The sequence below is a fragment of the Mirounga leonina genome, unplaced genomic scaffold (genome assembly GCF_011800145.1).
Source record: "Mirounga leonina isolate KUSES-001 unplaced genomic scaffold, KU_Mleo_1.0 Mir_101664, whole genome shotgun sequence".
Lineage (NCBI taxonomy): Eukaryota > Metazoa > Chordata > Mammalia > Carnivora > Phocidae > Mirounga > Mirounga leonina.
Window position 1 is genome coordinate 7,966,911 of NW_023270175.1, and position 24,285 is coordinate 7,991,195.

Sequence of the window (24,285 nt, forward strand, 5' to 3'; positions counted from 1 at the left end):
GGTGTCACACCTGGGCTGATTCGCGCAGACGAAACTACTAGTAAATGTCCCTTCTTGGGCCGAGATTCTCATCACCATTCCGGGGAGAACCTGTACCCTCGGACTTAATCAGGGGCTTGGTGACTTGCAAACTCCCATTCCCAACAGTCCTATCTTTTCATTTATTCCTCCCCCCCCCCCCTTTGCACATGACTCTGAGCCAGGCACCGTGGACTTCTAATCCCTTTTCCTTTTTAGCCAGGGAGAGGGAGAAGCAGTCGCGAGGGACCGGTCTCCGCTCCCTGCCGCAGAGTTAGAGTCCCCATCCCTCCAGGGTGCCCAGCCCCGAAGATTCTGCTCCCGGCTCCCCACCCAGTTGATGTGACAGGCTCGCGGCCCAATCCCCTTCCAGGTTCCCAGGCCGACTGTTAGCAGCACCCGAGCCAATGGCGGCGGCCGAGGGGCGGAGGGGGCAGGCGGGAGGGAGGGGGCGCTGGCTTTAGAACCACGGCCGCAAAGATTGCAAGAGGCAGAAGTTGTCGGAGTGCGTCGGTCGGAGGCTGTCGGGCAGATCCGGGACTCTGCGCCTTTATGTAAGTGCTTTGTGGGCACGCCGGGGCACGACGGGAGCGGGTTCCCGGGGCGTGGGCAGGCGTGGGTCCAGCGGAGAGCATCTCCGGCAACCTCAGCTGGGACGTGCCCCGCGCGGGGGCGGGGGGGGGGAGGACGCGGGGCGGGGAGGGGGCTGCAGAAATTTCGGTCCCGGACCTTGCGCGCCAAAGCGGGTCGTTCGCATCCAGGATGGGTGGGAGTGACAGTGTTCCCCACGACCACCCGCCGCAAACACGTCTTCTGCTCTTAACCACCGGGATGGTGCCTTCTCGCTAGTTGCTCCTAACTTGTTGCTTACCTGGGGCTGCAGTCCTTGACGCCAACCTTGTCCTTCTCCCCTTCCGTAGCGGCGGCCGCGAAGTGGAAACCGAGCGCCGAACTTCCCTCTGTCGTTCTTCCCCAGCTACTGCCACCCCCCGGCCCCCCGCCCCCTCCCGCCCCGGACTCAGGAAATCCCGGAGGCTGCCTCCGGCCCCCGCTCGCCCGCCTCGGGTGACCTCGCGGGCTCACGCCAGTTCCGGGGCTCTGAGCGGCTGCCTTGGCCCAGGGAAGGAACCGGGCTCCGGGAGCTGCCTGCCTCCCGTTTGCTTCCCTGGCCATTAGCGAGAGCGCCGCGATCGCACCGCGTCTCCCTATGAGTAAGCACTTTTTCCCTTTCGGTAGCTCAACATCGCCGGGCCACTGGGGCAGAACCTTTCGGTTCCCCATCTCCCCGGACCCCTCGGTCCGCGCCCTGCTCGGCTCCTCTGGCTCTGCAGCCGCGAGCGCGCGGTCGCGGCAGCGCGGGACCTCTCGGGGCTCCCGGGGGAGGCAGAGCGGCAGGGGCAGTGGGATGGGGGGGTGATCTCCCCTCCCCCGCCCCCCAGCTGCACTTGCCGCTGCTGACTTTCCTCCACCCGCAGTACTTAAGCGCTCTAATAAGAGGCGGGGGGACGCTGACCACCCCCGCCCTGGCTTCTTGCCAGTCCCAAAGTTGCCGCCACCGCTGCTACCGCTCGTACCGCGCTGGCGGCTCCAACGGCCCGGCTCCAGGACAGCAGAGGATCCCAGGCTGGGAGGTGGCGTGGGGTGAATGCTCTCGGACACTTGCGCGACGCGCTGCTTCTTGCTCCTCACCGGATCTGCACACCATCCCTACGGGTGCAGGTTGAGGTTAGAACTAACTGTGTTGGAGAGCCTCGCCATTTAGGATCCGACGGACGGGATGCCGGGGGTGCCCGGCCTGTTACGAGGGAGGGGGTGGAGGGGAGGAGAGCCTGGCTGGCCGCACAGCAGGTAGAAAACGTGAAGTGAAATGACAAACTCCTGAGAGGTAAGCACTTACGCCACTTGACTGATGTCACACTGTGTTTGGGAGCCTCAACTTGATCCTGGAGATGCGGTTTACAGTGAATTCCAGCGAAGTGGCCGAAGTCCCACACTTGCTGATTGGCATCACGTGCCCCAAGTCTCTGATGCCCCTAGGGTAATGGTCACATGACTTCTTTTGCCTTGAAAACTGGAATGTAGTGGCTGGAGCCCATTTTCCAAAAACTACCACGACAAAAAAAAAGGAGAGGGGGAGTGTGAATCTAGCCTCTACTCCAGGGAATTCTACTTGGATTTGGAGGAGGGGAACAGAAAGGGAATTTGGTGCTCCGATTTTATCCAAAATAAAAAACGGGAGCTGTTTTTAAAATAAGGGCTTGAAATCTCTGTGCCGGGACAAATATCTCCCCGGTGGCTTTCCTAAATGTAAAAAATATCTTAGTAATTTTTTTCTAGGAAAATCGTCCTTTAATTCACACCCACTTCATCCCTAGAGGATAGTTTGGAAGCCATATTCCTTAAGATAGTGTTAAAAAAAAAATTAGGATTTACCCGTATTCCTGGTTCTGGCCTATATTCTGATTGAACTGTTCTCTTTATTAGGCGTCTCCTTGAAGGTGGTGGATCATTTCTTGACTAAAATTAACCACCAGTTATTTGTGGGTTGCAATTAATTGGATCAGAAATCAGGCACAAAAACAGTGGATCTTAAATCTGATAAATCTAGCTGGTTGGGTTTTTGCCTGTCAGTATCTTGATGGAATAATGAGAGGCCCCTGAAACCGCTCCCTCCTGTGATGATGACCAATACTTGCCCATGTGGCCCAAGTTAAGATTGCTTTTGGAAAAACGTGGCAGTTCTGATATTCAGATTATATTTTGCAGAGTATAGAAATGGGCAGAGGAAAAAAAAGAAAAGCAACAGGCAGAGGAGTCTCTGAGGTCAGGAGTTTAAAAGCTTTACTTATTTACAAAAATGGATCCAGTTGATACAGATTCAGCCTTGAAACTAGGGCAGCTATAAATGAAACGGGAACATTTAAGAGATGTTGGCTTTGTGTGCATTAGCCAAAAAACCCCTCCGTCTACTGCAGCAACCTCGGAATGACTCGAGCACTCCATTTTTGTGCTGTGCTGGGGTTTCTGAGCCTAAAAACTAGAACTCCTTGAAAGCATATAGTTCTGAACTCAAGGCTAGCCTTGTGGCGCAGATTTGCTCAAAGTGGAATTAAGCTGCACCTGAGTTGTTGTAGTTAAACTACACTGGTAGATAGACCCCCCTAGTGGAAGTGAGGTGATAACAGAATTTTAGATTGAACTCCTAATACATATTTTAACCTCAAAGAGAGAGTACCACAATCCAACGAGGTTAAAGTGGTAGGGAGATGAGCTCTTTTTAAAATATTATTAACTCACATCAAAACAGGATCATCACTAGGTTCTCAGTCTATGGAGCATTTCATTGTCTTCAAGTGTCCACTCATTTAAAACCACTGACTGTTACTGACTTAATGGGGGGGGGGCAGCTATCATTTCATGAACTCGGGTTTTTAGTAAGATGAGGGGGTTGTGAGTCTAATTCTTAATCTCTACTGTTAGATCTAGCAATTTATCAACCTCTTTCTTTACCCGAGGTGGGGAGCCAAGCAAATTATGCTCTGCCTTGACTGAGTACAGACACTCAGCATTCAAGTCCAGGGTCTCCAGTCTGATGCCATCATTTAGAGCCCATTGCTAAAAATGTCTAGGCTTATGGCATTTGGGGTAGAAGGATTAATTATAACTGGTGAGTAATATTTTGGTTGTGATTACATCTCTTCTACAAATGGTTACATGCACATTAGACTTGACTATTTATATTGGCAGAATGTCAGTATCCAGGGCACTATCAGAAACCAAATGAAATTTTGCTCCTAGGCAAACCGCATGACTGTTGCTGAACAGAAAGGGGAGCTTGGCCATGGTGCCTGAGAACTAAAGTGATTCTGGTGAAACCGACAGGGGGAAAAAAGGAAGAAAGGCCACTTTCCATTATTCCATGTTCTGTTTTAGGCATCGTTTCTACTAGCCTTTCCAAGAAATTTACTGACATGATATTCTTACCACAGATGATAAATTCAGGAATCCGCGATTGCATTTCATGAGCACAATCTAGGCGAAATGTGAACGCTAAACTCTTTTTGCTGTTTAGTACAGATTCCAAAAGTAGCTGGTGTAAAAATGAAAATGAGCATCTATCGAAAGACAACAATGTGGGTATCTGCTTTTAAAATCACTTCATATTTGCTCATGTGATAATTTTTTCTGTTGGTTAAAAGTAATCCAGAGAGGGAAAATTTTGATCTGTGAAACTAATAAAACACAGTTTGAAAGAAAACGGCTAGATCGTGTTTTGAGTCTGGGTAATTATTCTAGAGAGTGATCTACCATATATTTGTTCATTCAATGTGTTGGGAGGTTTCAGAAGCTTTTTGGATACATTACACATTGGAAGCTCTTTTTTTAATATTTATTTATTTGAGAGAGAGAGAACAAGTGGGTGGAGGGACAGAGGGAGAAGAAGCAGACTCCCTGCTGAGCAGGGAGGCTGATGCAGGGCTCCATCCCAGGACCACAGGATCATGACCTGAGCTGAAGGCAGATGCTTCACCGACCGAGCCACCCAGGTGCCTCCTGGAAGCTCTTTTAGATACCAATGGTCAGGACTAGCTGTTATTAGTTATGATACAGCTTTGGTTAGTTATGGCTTAGAAATATAAAAAACTGTCTAATCATGAAATGTCATTCTCAGCAGGTCATAATTCTTGGGACCAACTCACTGTAGTTATGAAGGTGAGGCACTGTCAAATTCAATATGTTTAATAATATCTAATTTGCCTTAATCTTAGCACTTGAAAGACAAATGTTAGAATAAAATGTTTTAGGGAAGAAAAAACATGCTTTTAAGTGAAAATTGAAATACTAAGGGAAGAATCTATTGGACTTACCTTCAAAAGAACTAGATTTTAGACATGGCTCCTGACTCATAGTTCGACCTTGAGAAAGTCACTTAAAATTATTATATTGATAACACATCGAGTACATTATGCATCTTCTCATTTATACAGTTGAGGGCATGGCTCAAGGTTTTTGGTTTGCCGGGATTTTTTTTTTTTTTCCCCAAATAGTTGTAGCCTGGCTTATTTCAAAATGTTAATATTAGTTGATTTTTCAAATTTTAATGCACCTGTGTAGAACCAAGCTAACTACCTTGTTGGCAAATTGGTAGCTATGGCAGGAAGACGTTCACCAGTGGCCTATTCCATGACTCATGTTAGTTCTTTAAAATATAGAGGTACCATTAACATCATTGCTTAGCCAGGATTTTGGCGCATTAAACCTACTGATTTTGTATTATGAGAAAACTTAACTTTTCTTAACGGTCTAGAAGTTTGTTTAAGGGTAAGGAGGTAGTGTCGTTCACTGGAAAAGGCATTGAGCATGGAATCCAAGGGCTTGGAGTCCTCTGCAGTTTGGACATCTAGGCCATCGTCAGTAAATCACACAAGTTCTCGGTGTCCAGATGTGGATTTTACTTTATTTAGCCATCTGTTTCTAATCTATGTATGTCACAGGCATGCTGAAAGGCTAAGTGAGCTGTGGATAAGTGACCCTTGGCTCTTCAGCAGACAGGTGCTATATAAAATCAAAGTACTGTAGTAGTCTATCATAGACACACTACAACTTGAACAGGAGTTTTCAGAAATGGTAGAATCCTCATCACTTAAGTCTCGCCCCCATTTGTACTTGCCTGCAAATATTCTCCAGCCATCCAATTTTACAAGCAAAGGAGAAATAATCTAATTCTGGCTGATAACAAGAATGAAAACCTCTTAAGTAAAGCTTTCTTACAGTGTTTTCCCTCAAATGTTGTGCCAGATAGCCTTTGAAAGCCATTACTGTGATGGGTTGTTTGTTTGGTTTTTTTTCCTCCTTCTTAAGTAACTACTGAGCAGTATTTTAGTGTTTGTCGGTAATCTTACAGAATCCGTTGGCTTATCCTACTTCATTCTTAGTTTTGTGACTGCCCATAATGGGAGGTCTTGTGTAAAACTCTCGAAAAAGCAAGTGCTTCTCCTTATAATTGCCCTTTAAAGGAGTGCAGGTTTGGAAAAGTTCCTAATGGAGGAGTTAATCTGTATATTTAACTGGTATGTCCTCATTAACAGAAAAGAGGAGAAGTTAACGTAGATCTGCGCTTGAGAATCCTGTTGGATAGCTGGCTTCTGAGGGTCCTTTTCAACTCCCACCCTTAAAACTGTTAACCTCGGATTAATTTCCAGTGTTTATTGTCATCTTGCCAATTCTATGACGGGTTCATTAACTCTGTCATTCTTTGAGTTACCATGCATTTTTATCTGGTTGGTTAAAATTATGTCCTTATCCGTTAAATTCCAGCATAGTTAACATACAATGTTATATTAGTTTCGGCTCTACAATATAGTGATTCAGCAGTTCTATACATTGCTCGGTGCTCATCACCATAAATATACTCTTTTTTTAAAAAGATTTTATTTATTTGCCTGAGAGAGAGAGAGAGAGAGCCCAAGCGAGGGGGAGAGGCAGAGGCAGAGGGAGAGGGAAAAGCAGGCTCCCTGCCGGGGCAGGGAGCCCAATGCGGGATGCGGGATGCGGGGCTCTATCCCATCATGACCTGAGCCATCCAGGTACCCCCTTCACCTTTTTCCCCCATCCCTCCTCTGGTGACCACCAGTTTGTTGTCCACATTTAAGAAACTTTCATTTCTCTTTTTTCTTTGCTCGTTTGTTTTGTTTCTTAAATTCCACACATGAGTGAAATCCTATGGTATTTGATAGTATTTGTTAAAATATCATTGGTAAAGTGATAGTACTGAATTAAAATGAAATAAGCAGAAACTTCTGAGTGAAAGGACTCTTGAAATAACCTGGTATCATGTGACTAGTTTTGAAGCATGGGTTCATTTTGTGCATAGAAGTCAATTTCTTTTATGAAGTCTGATCTCTTCTTTCTGCTATCTTTGGTTTAAAAGATTGAATAGCAAGTTATTTTTTGTAATCTTGTAACCCGTTTATTGAAAATCTAACTCTGATTCTTTTAAGCTGCTTATAGATATGTAATTTCTATATAATATATATAACGTTTTCCTCTTCAATAAAATTTGTGAGGTCAATATAATAGCTTTGAATATTTATTCTATGCTCTAATTACATAGTGTTGCACTCAGATTGACATTCTGCTATTGACACTGAATAATACAGTATCTTTCATAGACTAATGTAATCTGTAAGGTTTTTTTCTGTATTAACTAGCTTGTGTATTTCCGGTTTTGTCATTTCTTATCATTCTTTTTGATATTTGGGCGCTTGTATTTCAGGTCAGGGGAAATTACCATTATAGACTGCATAGTGTTTTCTAGAAGTGAACATGATAGGAAATGCTACAATAGTCAATATGTATGATTTAGTTAATTTACTAGAAAAGTATCTTAAGTAGTGCATTCTTAAAGTATTTTTAACCACTTTGCTTTGGGTTAAAAAATACAAAGTCGGGTGCCTGGGTGGCTCAGTCGGTTAGGGGTCTGCCTTCGGCTCAGGTCATGATCCCAGGGTCCTGGAATCCAGCCCCGCATCGGGCTCCCTGCTCGGCGGGAAGCCTGCTTCTCCCTCTCCCACTCCCCCTGCTTGTGTTCCTGCTCTCGCTATCTCTCCCTCTGTCAAATAAATAAATAAAATCTTCAAAAAAAAAAAATACAAAGTCATTGGGGCGCCTGGGTGGCTCAGTCGGTTGGGCGTCTGCCTTCGGCTCAGGTCATGATCCCAGGGTCCTGGGGATCGAGTCCCGTATCGGGATCTCTGCTCGGCGGGGAGCCTGCTTCTTCCTCCCTCTGTCCTGCCGTTCCCCCTGCTTGTGCTTGCACTCTCTCTCTTCAAATAAATAAAATATTACCAAAAAAACCACAAAGTCATTGTAAACATTTTAGAGGAAAATATAAAGGGATTTTTGTTTTAAAGATTTTATTTATTTATTAGAGAGAGAGAGAGAGCACATGAGAGGGGGGAGGGTCAGAGGGAGAAGCGGGCCTCCCGCTGAGCAGGGAGCCCGATGCGGGACTCAATCCCGGGACTCCGGGATCATGACCTGAGCCGAAGGCAGTCGCTTAACCAACTAAGCCACCCAGGCGCCCTAAAGGGATTTTTTTTTTAAAGATTTTATTTATCTGAGAGAGAGAGAGCATGAGAGAGGGGAGGGTCAGAGGGAGAAACAGACTCCCAGCCGCCGAGCAAGGAGCCTGAGCAAGGAGCCGATGCGGGATTTGATCCTGGGACTCAACCAACTGAGCCACCCAGGTGCCCTATAAAGGGATTTATAATGAAGAAAATTAAAATTACTCATAATTGTGCCACCTGCTCATTTTTTTAAATCTATTTCCAGTATAGAAAGTTACATATTTTAAAAATTGGAATCATGCTATATATACAATTTGTATTCCATTATTTTCACTTACTACTACATTTTTTCATATAATCAAATATTTTTTTAAAGATTTTATTTGAGAGAGAGAGTACACACAAGCGGGGGGAGGGGCAGAGAGAGAAGGAGAAGCTGACTCCATGCTGAGCCGGGAGCCCAAAGGGAGGCTGGATCCCAGGACCCGGAGATCACAAACTGAGCCAAAGTCAGATTCTTAAAGGACTGAGCCCCCCAGGCACCCCTGTAATCAAATATTTTTGAAAATTTAAAAAATTACTATGATATTCCATATAATGGGTATTTCATAACTTCTTTCACTAACTCCAGGTTGTTGCAAGTTTATGTTGTTTCCATATCTTACAGATAATTCTTCAGTGAACATCCTTGCAAAAGCTGTTTTTGCAACTCTGATTATTTCTTTGAGATAAATATTTAGAAGAGAAATTGCAAAAACTTTTGTTTTTAAAGATGAAGTCCTTTGACAATCTCTGAAATTTAAACATGGGCTTAAGCAAAAAAAAGGCCTTGTTTTCAAACAGTGGTACTCCAAAAAACAACAAAAAAAAGACTGTTCTTTATATAGTGTATGGTATTTGACTCTAAACTGAAGCTGGTTTAGGTAAAGTGTATGTCTTGGAAATATTTTGGTTTCCTCTGATCTACTTAACAGGTGCAAAGCAGGATAAAGGAGAATCATGTGGGGTATACAATCATAGGAAGTCTATTTTTTAAAACGGAACTGTTAATGGGGGAAGGGAGGCAGGTTTGTTAACTTGCCTTTAGATTTTAGGTTGCTCTCTAAAATGGGGCTAATACCACTTGTTTTCAGTGTTGTCCCTAAAATCAAATGAGAACATTTATAAAGAAGCTAGCAGATAGTAGGTGCTCAATAAATACTCCCCTCTTATAGGTCATTGAATGTTGCCTTAGATGACCTTGTCAGGTAGTATCCATCTGTTCATTTTCCTCTAATTCAAACACTTTTTCCTTAAGTATCACCATTCAAGATAAATAAGATAGTTTATATTTTCTGCTTTATTTAATGGCACTGTAAAAATATTGCTTTCCATTGCTTTTTATTGTGGATAGGGACGATTTTAACAATGTTCCAGGTTGAAGAAGATTCTTGACTTAGCTAGGAAACCTGTTTACCAGTTAATTTATCCTTTTGTGAGGATATGCCACCTAATGGTTTAAAGAATTCGCCCTCAAGGGAAAATTGGAAACATTATTCATACATTACAGAAATCATTATAAACCCACTGCTACTAACAAATATAGCTTAGATCAGGGTGAAAGGTAATGATAGGTAATGTTGATCCTTGATTTGGTGGGGGCAGAGGAAAAAAAGCTTCAAAGTCTTCAGTGTTTCTGTAGTAGGAGAAATAGAAAGTGAATGTTAGGACGTTTACCTTTGTAAAAACAGGAGACAAGAGAAAATAAATTAGTGAAAACTTAAAGTGTTGGGGAAGGCAGAGGGTTATAAATGAAATCAACATCTTTCCAAGACGACATGTAGCCTTTAGAAATGGGTGAATCCAAAGCATATTAATCTTAAATTTATGATGCCCCTAGTTTCCTCTAGTGGAGGTTTTCAAAAGCAAAAACCAGGAAATGATGAAGGACACTGACACATTCAACAAATATTTTGAGCAGTTTGTGGGTCTCCAGTTTAAAGCTACAGTTGAAATCATTTTTACAAGTGACTATGAATCATTCAAATGTCATATTTTGTCTTATAATAATTAAAAAACAAAGCCAAATTATCATTAGTATAGATAACCAAAAAGTAGTATTGATTTGCATGTTTTAAAATGTAAGCCAACCCACACATTTGGTGTCTGATCCTAAATCAAAGCATTCCAGCATTTTTTTTTTCTGGGGAAAAAAAAAAGCAAACTAGAATATATTTATAGATGCAAGCCAAAGATGGGAAACTTCCCTAACCATAGATTTGTGTAAAGAGGAAGGGAAGGATGATATGTCAAGTCAAGCACCTCGAACTATATAAGAATTACATAAAAGAAGGCCTCTAGGCCATTTATAAATAGATGTAAACTCAGGAAAACTTTCAAATGTGCCCAAAGTTCCCAAGTATATATTGAGATGGTATAAACTACAGACGAAGTACTAGTTAACCAGGGATAGTAACGCGGACAATGCCTTAATTACTCTGTGGTATGGTTTCATCATTCAACGAAAAAAAATGTATAACAAAGACTGCTAGGTACCATTGCTGTAAAGGTGGGTGAGAGACACCTGCAGTCTAGTAGAAGCAAAAACACACAAAATATTGGATTTCATGAAACCTAAAAATATTCTTACATGTAGAAAATGAACTTAAATATGGCCCTTTTTCTCAACATAAAATAATTTCTAAATTTAAGCCTTGTGTGAACAAAGACATTCATTTATAACCCAATATAATCAAATCTAAACTAAGAACAAATCAAATTTAAACATTGTTATTTCTTTGCAATAATTACTGCATCCCAAAAAAAGTGCCCACTATGAGTTAATTTTACTTAAATAGAACATTGCTCAGCCTATAAATGAAGGTCAGCAGACAGCAGTGTCTTGGAATAAAATAGCCCTTTGGCAAGAAAATGAGCCACACCCCATTTAGTTTTTACAAAAATAAAATTCTTTCCAGCTTTACTAAACTGTAGATGTTGTGCACAGCGCAGAGTTCTGCAGTCACTGGATCTGCCACTGTGGAAATAGCCATGTGTGCAGAAGCCCTGGAAAACACTGATAAGCCAGGACTTGTACCTGTGGTTCTTGTGCTTTCCATAGCGCGGTATTCTGTTAAGTTTTATCTGACTCGGGCAGTAGCAAGTAACTACACTGTAATTTCCTTTCTTGAACTTCTTGATTGTCACAGACGTTAAAATGAGCAGGAAAAGCCAGGATTCCAAATCTCATCATCGTTTCATTTTGGTGGGAGGGCATCAGATGCTCAAGGACTCTGTCTGGAGGTACCATGGAGAGAACTGTGCTTCTAGGGAGAGAGGAAAAGAAACCCCGAGGGGAAGCCCCGCTCTTCTAGCTCTTTTCAGTGTACCCGGCACAAGGCAGGTGTCCATATATACATTTAAAAGAGCGAAAACTAAGTGGCTATGAGTGGCCTTGGCTGATAAAGATTAAATTATGAAAACCTAACCAGCAAGTTCATAACTTATGAATCACACCGAATAAGATACATAATGGTGTGAATCCTACAAGACGACTAAGCAAATGGTTTCCTTCGTTTTCTTTCTCTTTCAGCTGTTGTTAAGTCAATGGTCAGGAGTGAATATCATGTATGGCCCTTGCATTGTGATAACTGCTTACCTTTAGACTCAAAGAAGACATACTAGGGACATACTAATATTTTTTTATGTTTTAAAGCAGTTTTATGGAGTGCAGTGTACAATTTCAGCGGATTTTGGTATATTCAGAGAGATGAACAACCATCACCATGGTCAATTTCAAAACATTTTCATCCCCTCAGAAAGAAACCTCATACTCTTGAGCTGTCACTCTCCCCAGCCTCCCACCTCCCCAGCCTCCCACCTTCTCCCTACCTCCCCAGCCTCCCACCTCCCCATTCTTAAGCAACCACTAATCTACTTTCTGTCTCCATCAATTTCCCCATTCTGGACTTCCATATGAATGGAAAATATAGCCACATGGTCTTTTGTGACTGGCTTCTTTCACTTGGCATAGTGTTTTCAAGGTTCATTCCACACTGAAGGTTCATTCACACACGTACCAAGACTTCATTCCTTTTTACGGCTGCATAATATTCCATTGTATGGATGTACCATGTTTTGTTTGTCCATTTATCTGTTGATAGACATTTGTGTTGTTTCTGCTGTTTGGCTATTAGGAAAAATTGAGAATGCTAATATTAAATGTCTAACCACAGGTCAGCTACTGAGGTAGAGGTGGTACTGACAAGATGACTTTTCATGTATCGCTAACTCTGCTGTTAATGTAAATCTTTGCTTTGATCGACTCTGAGCAATCCTGATTTCTACATCTCAATGTAGCTAATTTTTGGTTTCCTAATGTTTAGTAGTGTATTACCAACTTGTTGCCAAATCCTTTTTCCTTAGTAATATTTTCACTTGAATCATTAAAAGCCTGTAAAAGTTGTATAATCACCTTTTCTAAAACTTACTGTGTAATAGAGCTATACAAAATTTCTTGTTTATACACCTTTATTGAACACCTATTAAGTATTAAGTAGTGCACAGGTAAATGATAAACGCTTTGAAACACAATGGTTTCAGTTGACCTAGACCATTATTGAGCACATCTAGTATGTTTATTTTTTAATTTGCTTCTCAAATATGAAACAAATTCACAGAACAAAATTCAAAACTATAAAGGGACATAAAGAAAAGAAAATGAGCCTCCTGCCTGCCCCTGACCCCAGTCCCCATTTCCCTTTCCAGGAGCCGACCATTAGAACTAGTTTCTTGTTTATCCATCCAGAAATAATATTGAATACATTTAATGCTTGCCATTTTCAGAAGAGCTTGGTGTTTTACATTTAGGAAGTCTGATGTTAAGGTTGAGGGATTCTTTACCTACTGGCTTAAAATATGAGAAAAAGAGACTATCAAAGGATGATAAAAAGAATCTCCTTCAGTTTCAGATCAGAGTTTTTCTTTCAAGCACCCTTGACCACCTCAGATTCACCGGCATCAGGTCAAAATAGCTAATGATACCTAGAACACATCTCTCCCATTATGTTTTGGATTCAATCCACAGAGAAGTTTCTGGATCCAGTCTCCTTAGTCTTTTTTTTTAAGTAGGCTACAGGTCCAGCATGGAGCCCAGTGTGGGGCTTGAACTCACGACCCTGAGATCAAGACCTGTGCTGAGATTAAGAGTCGGATACTTAACCATCCAGGCACCGCCCCCACCCCATCTCCTTAGTCTTATGGGCAGCGCGTATCTTGAGGGCCCTTACATAAGGATAGGCCTCCCTGAGAGAGGAGGGTTGTAGTTCAGCCAAGAAAAGATATAATTTCCAGGAGAGCCATTTAGAACTCCCTGTATAATTACTTAATTCATTTAACAGGCCTTTATTAATTATCAACAGTGTGCCAGCCTTTATTAATTATCAACAGTGTGCCAGGCACTGGTATCACCAAGATAAATAAAACAATGTGCCATCGTTTGAAGAGCTCAGAGTCTAATCCAGCCACTGATTTTTATAGATGAGGTGATAGAGGTCTAGTTGATTTTGATTGCCCCCCAGCATACCACGGTAGAGGACAGTGATGGAAGATGGAGTCTCCTGATACCTAATTCATCACTCTTCTCACCATAAAATTAAACACCACATCCAGAATCCAGCTTTGTTTACTGGGAAAGCCTCTTCCTCTCTGAATTAGCTTATACTAAGTGGTGTTTTCCTTCAGGTGTTAACAAAATGGCAGATGCCAAGTCATTCAAGTTGACATGAACTCTATGAGACACATTTCACCTATAACTTAAGCAGCTTGGTTTAACTCGGCCAGCTCTGCATCACTAATGGAAATTCATTAGCAATGGCTTTACAGTGGTGAATTGTTTTTCTAGGTCATATATTCAGTCCAGACTACTCTTAATGCTAACAAAACTGCAGTCCTAATTACTGATATTAAAAAGTTTCCTCTATTGTGATGTATCCAAAGATTTTGAAAACTCTAGTGTCAGTATATTGGATATACATTCTGGGATTTATCACTCTTGATTTCTTTTAAAGTGGCTCTTGTCACTCTGAGAGAGCCAGTATTTCTTCTTTGTTTTACTCCTCACACACACAAAAAATTCCATGTCATTCATTTATTCAAATATCTACTGAATGTCTTCTATAGGTCAGGTAGTGTACTAGGCACTGGTGATAATAACTGACTGAAACAAACAAAACTTACCACCCTTATGAGGTTTACATCCTACTAGGGGGACATAGAAAAGCAACCATGATATAGTGTATTTTTTTTTTAAGATTTTATTTATTTGACAGAGACACAGCGAGAGAGGGAACACAAGCAGGGGGAGTGGGAGAGGGAGAAGCAGGCTTCCTGCCGAGCAGGGAGCCCGATGCGGGGCTTGATCCCAGGACCCTGGGATCATGACATGAGCAGAAGGCAGGTGCTTAACGACTGAGCCACCCAGGCGCCCCAATATGAGGGTCTAGGGAGTGGGAAGAGTGGCATTGCTATTTGCAAATCAGGTGGTCACAGAAGGCTTCACTGGCGGGAAGATGTTTGGGGCAAGACATGAAGGAGATCAGGGAGTGAGCCATGTGAATACCTGGGGAGAAGTGCCACTTAAGTAAATAATTCCAAGAACAGATACCTAAATTATCAACATTGATGAGTTTTAGCCCTGAAATTCTCCTTTATTTCAGCTTTTTATTTTGGTATTGAACAGAAAAAAAAAACAGTATCTTTGACCCAGATTAGATACTGTAATGGAGTCATGAATTGACTGTCTATGCTAAGGCTATTATGGTAATAGTTATTGTCAGTAATGTTTCGGAAAGATTAGTGGGAATAATGTTGAAAACAGAATATGGTATTATTGCAAGTAGATGTTCTTCTCTTTTCCTTATCAATTTAATCATACTATATTCTGTGGTTAAGTCTGAATTAGATTTTTTTTTAAATTTTACTTTGCCATAACTGTAGACATGTACTTATGAGAAAGAACTCAGAAAGATCCTGTGTACTCTTTACCCAGTTTCCCACAATGGGAATCTCCCGCAAGACCATAGTGCAGAATCAAAGCCAAGTTCCATCACTGCTAGAATCCCTTTTGTTACCCTTTTATAACAACACATACTTCCTTCCCCCCCATCTCTACCCCTGGAAACCATTAATCTGTTCTGCATTTCTATAATTTTGTCATTTCATAAATGTATAAATGAAATCACACGGGCACCTCAGTGGCACAGTTGGGTTGAGCGACCAACTTGGTTTGGCTCAGGTCATGTCTCAGGGTAGTGAGATCGAGCCCCACATCAGGCTCCACACTCAGCGCAGAGTCTGCTTAAGGTTCTTTCTCCCTCACTCTCTGCCCCTCCTGCTTGTGCTCACTCTCACTCTCTCAAGTGAATAAATAAATCTTTTGAAATCACAGAGTATGTAATTTTGGGATTTTTTTTTTCCACTGGGCCTAAGTCTCTGGAGATTCATCCAAGCCGTCTCTGTATCAGCACTTCCTTTTTATTGCTGCGTAGTGTTCCATGGTGTAGATGTACTACAGTTTTGTGAACCACTTACCCACTGAAGAACATCTGGGCCATTTTCAATTTTGGCTATTACAAATAAAGCTGCTGTAAACATTTGTGTACAGGTTTTTGTGTGAATGTAAGTTTTTTTTTCTTTAGGATTCATGCCCAAAAAGTGCAGTTTCTGGGTTGTAGGAGAGTTGCATGTTTGGTTTTGTAAGAAACTGCCAAAATGTTTTTCCAAAGTGACTGTGCCATTTAATCTCCCACCAGCAATGTATGAGTGGTGCAGTTTTTCCACATCTTTGCCAGCATTTGGTGTTGTCACTGTTTTTGTTTTTTGTTTTTTTTTTTTAGCCATTCTGATAGGTGTCTAGTGATTTCTCATTATGGTTTCATTTTGCATTTCCCAGTGGTTAACGATGTGGAACATCTTTTTATGTGTTTCTTCCCATCTCACACCTCTTTGGTGTAATATCTGTTCATGTCTTTTGCCTATTTTTCTAATTGGATTTTTAAAATGTTGAGTTGTGAGAGGTCCTTTGTCCAATATGTGGTATACAACTATTTTCTCTTAGTCTGTAACTTGTCTTTCCATCCTCTAAACCAAGGTCTTTCACAGAACAAAAGTATTTATTTTGACTAGGCCAAATTTATCACTGTTTATTTTTATGGATTGTCTTCTCCATGTCCTATCTAATACTCCTTCACCAAACATGGTTCCAGAAGAGTTTTTCAAATTTCTTTTCTGAAGTTGTGTGGGGTTATGTTTCACATTTAAGTCTGTGACCCATTTTGAGTTAATTTCTGTGTAAAGGTGTGAGGTTTAGGTTGAAGTTCTTTTTTTTTTTTTTTTTTTTTATGGTTCTCCAATTGCCCAAGCACTACTCCTTCACTGATATGCTTCTGCACCCTTGTCACAAATCAGTTGAGCATACTCATGTAGGTCTATTTCTGGGTTCTCTGGTCTGTTCCATCATTCTGTGTCTGTTGCCCTGCCAATCCCACCTTGTCTTAGTTGCTACAGCCACAAGATGGGATTTGACACCAAGCAGAGTGATTCCACCCACTTTATTTTTCAATATATTTTACCTGTGCCAAGACCTATTTGTTTCCACATAAGTTTTTAGAATAAGCTGGTCTGTGACTATGCAAAACTCTGCTAGGATGTTGATAGAAATTGCATTAATGAATTAGAATTTTGAGATTGCACATGTAATGTTACTTAAGGTAAAAATGGTAATTCCAGTAAGGAAGACAATTTAATTCCTTCTGTGGTCTCATGCTAGGTCTTATTTTCTACAGTTGTCCCAATTTATGTGATTTTTATTTTTTATTTATCTTTTTTAAAGATTTATTTATTTATTTATTTAAGCAATCTTCACACCCATCGTGGGGCTCGAACTCACGACCCCGAGATCAAGAGCCACACGTTCCACCAACTGAGCCAGCCAGGCGCCCCAACTGCTGTGATTTTTAAATCATTGAATGAATATTAATTAATTAATTAATATAATTATAGTGATAATTATAGTGAATTTTACCACCACTCTTCAGACATAACTTGGATGCCTTTTTTTGATTGCCAAAATTGGAAAGTTTCCTTTTTTTCAAAGGAATGTCACATTCTTGATTTAGATACATAACTTTTAGGTTGTAAGTCATTGACCTATTTTTTAATTTAAAACTTTTTTGAAGGCTTACTTCCAGAATTTTTAAGACCCTACCCCACCCTCCCACCCCTACATTAGACTTTTGTGTACAAGGTTCCTAAACCTATTGTTCTGCCTTAAGGAAATTATGGTTTACCTCTCCTGTTGTTTTAAACAAATGCATTTCCTCAAATAGCAAAATAGAATATGCCGCTAAAGCATTGGGATTTAGGGTATTGAAGTTTGCGATGTGTTTGTTATTCACGAATAGTAAATCAAAAGTTTTAAATGAAAACTTTTGTGCATTCTCCTGCTTTGATCTTTGATTCTGCAAAAGAAAGTCTTAAAAATTACAAAAAGAATCTGGTAAACCTCTTAATTTAAATAGGACACTTGGAAACTTACTCTTAGGTGTAAGAAAAAAAGAAGAGGACTGTTAAATTGATTAGGGTTGAAGAAGAATGGAAGAGAAAATGTCACCTTGTTGCTTTTGGGTGAGGGAAAGTGAATGAGATCATGCTTTCATTTCTCTCTTGCTTTCTCAAGATAAAGCTTTTCCACCCTTCTTTCTGCTTAATGATTCAGGGTGGAGACACCAAAAAACCTCTGGCTATCTTTCCCATCCTGTTTATATTCTAGATCGGCTTTTATTGTTTTAACAAAATATAGCACTGGTGGCCTATAACATTATGTATGTGGTATTAAATGGTTAGGCTTAGACAGGAATTTGAAAATCACAGTCCAACTATACTACCTTAAATACAGCTAGCAGAATTAACTTCTCAATAATGAAAACTTCCCTAAGTTAGAGCCTATGGCTCATAGTTTTAGTGTAATCATTATAGTGAATTTTACCACCACTAATATCAGCCATTGTTTCTCCCCCTCACCTACACCGAACTTTGTTTAGGTAATGGCCACGGCTGCACCATAACCTTCCCTGTAATCGAAAAAAAACATGTAATTTAAGGAAGAATGCAATGAAATGGTGCCCGTCATAAACGGATATTCCAATTTCTTTTTTCACATAGAGGTTATCTGCGTTTGTTATTTATTTGGTCTAATGAGAGGCTTAAAAGTGCATTCTTTAAAGCAGTGAATTCTCAGGGGTGCCTGGGTGGCTCAATCAGTTAAGCATCTGCCTTCGGCTCAGGTCATGATCCTAGGGTCCTGGGATCGAGCCCCACATCGGGCTCCCTGCTCAGCGGGGAGCCTGCCTCCCCCTCTCCCTCACCCCTCTCCCCTGCTCGTGTGCTCACTCACTCTCTCTCTCTCAAATAAATAAAATCTTTTTAAAAATGCAAATAAAATAAAGCAGTGAATTCTCAGAATCATTAAGCCTATGACAGTCTACCCCATCAAAAGAACACTGCTAGCGGCTTTAGCCAACTTCTGAGGTAACATAGTACCAGGGAGAGGGATAAACTGAGAGAGGGAAGAAGTTACCCTGGTGTGGGTGACTTTTTGCTAACCATATGATTTTTAGCAAGTGAAGGCCATACAAGCCATTTGCTCTGTGGCAGAATTATAAGGAGACTTTTTAGCTGTAGCAGCTAACAGATTGCCAAATAAAATATTGAGCAAGCAGCACTGGTCAGTTATAATTTGGTCTCTAAAAACCGGAGCCAGCATAGTGTAATGTTTATGGATTCAACTTCATTCTCAAAGAAATAAAATTGGGGCATCTCAGCAAAAATATAATTAATAATGTTTATGGGGCATCTCCCACATGTTTGAATAGTAAGGGCAGAGAACACTCTATGAGACCACAGTATTTTTGCAGCCAGTCTTAAGGATAACCCTACATTGTGTTCAGGATTCTGTGTTGGGCTAAATTTAACAAATGACCATTATGTGTGGAAAATAGCGACCATTGTTGTTGAATTAAACTCTCTGTGGAGATGCAAAAAATCTTTTAATTAAGCTAATAAAAATTAATGGCAACATAACCAAAGAAAGTAACCATAAAAGAATGGATAGAAGCAGAAAACTTTGTGCAATTGTTGAATGATACCTAGTAAAGGAACCTGGTACGTGGGGTAAAGCTGGGGACTGTGTACTTGCCTAAAAAATTCCAAAAGCATACATACACAGAAATTTAGATTTTTAAGCTAGACCTTTAAGCTGGCTGTTCATGGCAAACTTCCCAATGAAATGGAATTAATTTGTGTTGTGTTTTGAAAATGTATGTAGGTGCTTGCAAGAATTACATTGAAGGGTTAGATTCACCTAGAGTACTTGGTGGTTCTTAAAGTGAATATTGGCAACCTTAAAGATGTTTTATTAGACAATGAGGCAACAATTTTTCTCTGGGAACATGTCTCCACGGTAATAGCGGAAGTCAGAAAATATTTCACATGCAAATATATCTGAACCCCTTCATGAATGCATTTAGCACTTTGAAGTGATGGCAACATCTGGTAACAAGTAGAAACCAGCGTTTTATAAACTACTGCTTCATGTTACCACTTCATCTGAATTAGTCATTTAAAGGGGTTTTATAGTTCTTCCTAAGAACTGACAAGGTTAATCTTGGACTAGGGCAGGCAGGCAGGAAATGCTAAGGCCGCGCTTCTTTTGAAGGTTTCAGTATTCCTTGTGAGGTTGAAAAGTACTCATTTTAAAGTTTAGAAAACTATCAGCAATGGTGTCTTGACAGCTAAGTGAGATTTTTCTTTCTTTGTGTGGTAAATTTGAGGGAACAGTCGATAAAATTCAGAGTTCTTTCTACTTTCCATTCCACTTCTTTCCTCTGAAGGGCCTTTATTTCCTAAAAGCAGAGAACTTTAAGAATCCTTCCTTTCATATTTCATTATGATCATAATCTAGATGTTCTAGATGCTTGAGATAGATTGGTAAACAAAGCAGACAAATCACTGCCTTCCTAGAGCTTAATAAATATTAAATATTGAAGCAGCAGAGCAATTTTAAATCATTTAATACTCTCAGCTTTTGAAGACTTTCATTGCATAAGTCTCGAGAACTCTTACACATTTTATCTGAAGTTGGAATAGGGGAAAAATTGACAATTTGTTTGGAATCCATGGCAGGAAGCTGGAACCTGATAAGGAAATAATTGATTTTTTGCTTGTCACTTTTATTTTTCATTTAGTAATGTTATAATCAGATCCCTTGAGTAACTGAGGAATGTTACTAGTTTAACGTGTGGATTTATTCTTCAGGATGGGCTTTAATTCGTGTGGAGGGAGGGGGTGAAAAGGACACAGTAGCCCTAACGTATGGCATTTATAAACGTTGCCTTCAGTCATTTGAAGGATTCTAGAATACTTAGCGTTCTCCATGGAGAATGAATGTATTGCTCAGTTATTTTTGCCTATGTGAGTTGTACAAGAGCTGAGTCAAAGGATATGACATGATGGTTCCTGTCCTGCAGCGAAATAAGATGATGGCTTTGTGGTGGAAACATGATGTGGTCATGCCCATATTCGCTCACATCCCTCGTTCGTTTCCTTTTAGAGAGCAACACCAGAGAGGCTCTCTCGTTTCTTCGTGTCTCAATTTCTGTTTGTATTTTCTTTTCCTGCTGTTTGTCCTTTCTCTTTTCTGCAAATTGCATTGTGATGACTGGCAATTCGGTGGGCCCAATGTGTGCTTTGCAATAGGATAGGTCCCCCCCCCCCGAGGATGGCTGTGGCATAAGATGCCGTTATAACCATTTTAGGGAATTCATGACATATATGGACACCGATGCTCTGAGTGAGCCCTTTGTGTGTGAAAGGCATGTTTCATAGCCTTTATATTTCCTGATGCCATCAAGCACAGTGCCTTTTACAGAGCGGATGCTCATTTGATATTTGTCTCAGTGAATGAATATGAGGCAGGAATTTTATTTTTGCTTGCCAGTGTACTGAATACTCTCTTCTAAGCACATGGAATTTTGTGTATTTTCATGGACATTCTCAAACATACAAAGTAAAATAGCATATGTGAATTCCACCCCCCCTAGCTTTAACAGTCATCAAAATTTGATGTTCTTATTTCATCTTTTCTCTCGCCTTCCTTTTTATTTGTTGTTTGGGATTTACTTTAAAATACCCCATATATTATCCATAAGTACTATTGCATATCTAGTTTTAATTAATTAATTTTGGGGTGCCTGGGTGGCTTAGTGGGTTGAGCATCTGCCTTCGGCTCAGGTCATGATCCTGGGGTCCTGGGATCGAGCCCCACGTCGGGCTCCTTGCTCAGCGGGGAGCCTGCTTCTCCCTGTGCCTACCACTCCCCCTGCTTGTGGTCTCTCTCTCTGACAGATAAAGAAATAAAATCTTTAAAAAAATAAAATGAAAAAATTAATTTTTATGTATTTATTTAGTTAAAGATTTGTTTATTTGAGAGAGAGTGCACGTGCGAGTGAGGGGAGGGGCAGAAGGAGAGGGAGAAGCACACTCCCTGCTGAGCACAGAGCCATGCAACATGCGCCTCCATCCCAAACCATGAGATCACAACCTGAGCCTAAATCAAAAGTCGGAAGCTTAACCGACTGAGCCAACCAGGCGCCCCACAGCACACCTAGTTTTTAATATTTTATTTTTTTATTTTTATTTTTTAAAAGTAAGCTCTAGGCCCAATGTGGGACTTGAACTCACAACCTTGAGATCAAGAGTCACATGCTCCACTGACTGAGCCAGGCAGGTGCCCTTAGTTTTTAATATTTTAATATAGTAATACTTTATGCATTTCACACAGACTTTAACTTTCAAACCCTTTCTTTGTGTTTTAGTTTATGTCAGAGAAACACTTAACTGTTTATCAGAAGAAAAATCTGATTTGCCACCCATGAGCTGGGTATTTTGAAACAATTTTGTAACAAATATATTGCCATTCTTAATTTAAAAATTTATTAAAAGTTTCTCAACTACACTATCATGATAAATTCATGTCGTACAGACATGAACCTCATTCTGCAAAATGTGGCTTGGAATGGATAAGCTGTATAATGGTCCCCTCAGAATTGATATCAATGCATTAATTTTCTTCATAATTCAGCAGCCACAGAACTCGCATGAAAACCTATCCATGCAATTCTGGTAATTGTAGTCTCAGTTTTGAAATTTCTTGTCAAAACCTACACACCTGGGGTGCCTGGGTGACAGTCGGGTGAGCATCTGACTCTTGGTTTCAGCTCAGGTCGTGATCTCGGGGTTATAAGATCGAGCCCCACCTCGGGCTCCACACACAGTGCGAAGTCTTCAGATTCTCTCTCCCTCTCCCTCTGCCCCTCCTGCTCATGCTCTCTCTTTCTCTCTCTAAAATAAATAAATCTTAAAAAAAAAAACCCTACACGCTTTATGTGTTTTGTCTCTCTAAAATTCGATGACTTCATGAGAAATGTTACTAAATAAAGCACCAGTTCTCTAAAAACGCATTGGCCTACGGGCCCTTGGGGATCAAAATTACTTGCATACTGATACTAAGATGTTACTTGCTTTTTCATCTTTGTTGACATTTGCACCACAGGTGCCAAAGCAATGGTGGTAAAACTACCTGGTGCCTTAGCAAGACGCAAAGCAGCGGCACCGCCCTATATTAGTCGTCACGAAATTCAACCCCATACCCTTAGAGTTACAGACCTACAACATGGCTTTCATTTATGAATGTCCTTAATGAAGCAGGAAAAATTAATTTTATTAACTCTGAACTCTTGGGCATATATCTTTTAATATTTAAAGTTTTTCTGCTGGATGGACACTGGTTGTCCTGAGGAAAAGTACGTGTGCAGTTGTTTGAGTTGCAAGCTAAATTAGCCGCATCTTTTCAAAATAGAAAACTGTTTTTACTGAAAGAGTGAATGACACACTAACTGATTATTCAGACCTGAGTATTTGGCAGATATCTTATCAAAAATGAACCAAGTGAGGGGCACCTCACTGGCTCAGTCGGGAGAGCATGCGGCTCTTGATCTCGGGGTCGTGAGTTCAAACCCACATTGGGTATAGAGATTACTTAAAAACTTTTAAAAATGAACCAAGTGTGCCTGTTACTACAAGGCAAACAACTGAGAGTATTTGTTGCCAAGGATAAAATTAGAGCTCTCAAGCAAAAATTCAAAGTTTTGAAAGCTTGCATCAGCCATCAAGTGTCAATACATAGATTTTTCTGAGATCAGTGGTGTTTTTAATTAAAGTGATTTGTTAGATATTGTAAAATGAAGTGGGACAACATTTGGAAGATCTGCATTAGTCAAACAGTATTGTTCCAAATGACCCGTGCGTGATGTTACAAAATCAGGCATGGGTAAAAGGCCCATTTTTTTTTTAAAGCTTTTATTCATTTATTTGACAGAGAGAGACACAGAGAGAGAGGGAACACAGCAGGGGGAGTGGGAGAGGGAGAAGCAGGCTCTCCATGGAGCAGGGAGCCCAATGCAGGGCTCTATCCCAGGACCCTGGGACCATGACCTGAGCCGAAGGCAGACGCTTAACGACTGAGCCACCCAGGCACCCTTAAAAGGCCCATTTAATGTGCATGGGAGACCAATGGATTTTAATGTAACAGAGTAGGAAAAATTCATCTGTATGGTATCAAATTCCACACTGTAACTAACATTTAAGAAACTACCACTTCTCAAGTTTCGGTGTAGCATTATAAGGAAGAATATCCATAATTATCTGAAAGGGCTCTTAAAATACTTCTTTCAACAATGTATCTGTGCGAGGCCATATTTTCTGAATACACTTGAACCTAAAACAACATTGAGTGCAGAGGCAGATATGAAAATCCACTTGTCTTTGTATTAAGTTAAATGATAAAGCAGTTTGCAAAAATGTAAACAATACATTTTCCACTCATTTTGGGGGGGGAATCTAGTGATTTTTATTAAAGATGTTACTTATGTTAACATGTGATGGTTTATTGTTACTTCAAATAAATACCTTGAAATTTTCCCAGCTGTAATTTCTAATATGATAAATGCATTGATGGATCCAACCCTCATATCAAAAAGCTCTTTGGGGTTCTCAGGTCCTGAGACCAAAAATTTAGGAATCATTGAGTTTTTGTTGTTTCTGG

The 24,285-nt window shown here is 40.7% G+C and overlaps 1 protein-coding gene across 3 annotated transcripts in view; it reads left to right on the plus strand.

Annotated features, from left to right (window-relative positions):
• Positions 1 to 483: 483 nt before the first annotated feature.
• Positions 484 to 24,285, plus strand: part of PLS3 (plastin 3) — an 80,889-nt gene continuing 57,087 nt past the window's right edge. Inside the window, exon 1 of one of the 3 annotated variants that reach the window (XM_035007549.1) lies at positions 484 to 572. The gene's annotated coding sequence lies outside the window, so the exon portion shown is untranslated. Of the gene's footprint in view, positions 573 to 1,183; positions 1,230 to 24,285 lie in introns of those variants that run through there. The other 2 variants (XM_035007525.1, XM_035007567.1) reach the window with 2 other exon arrangements.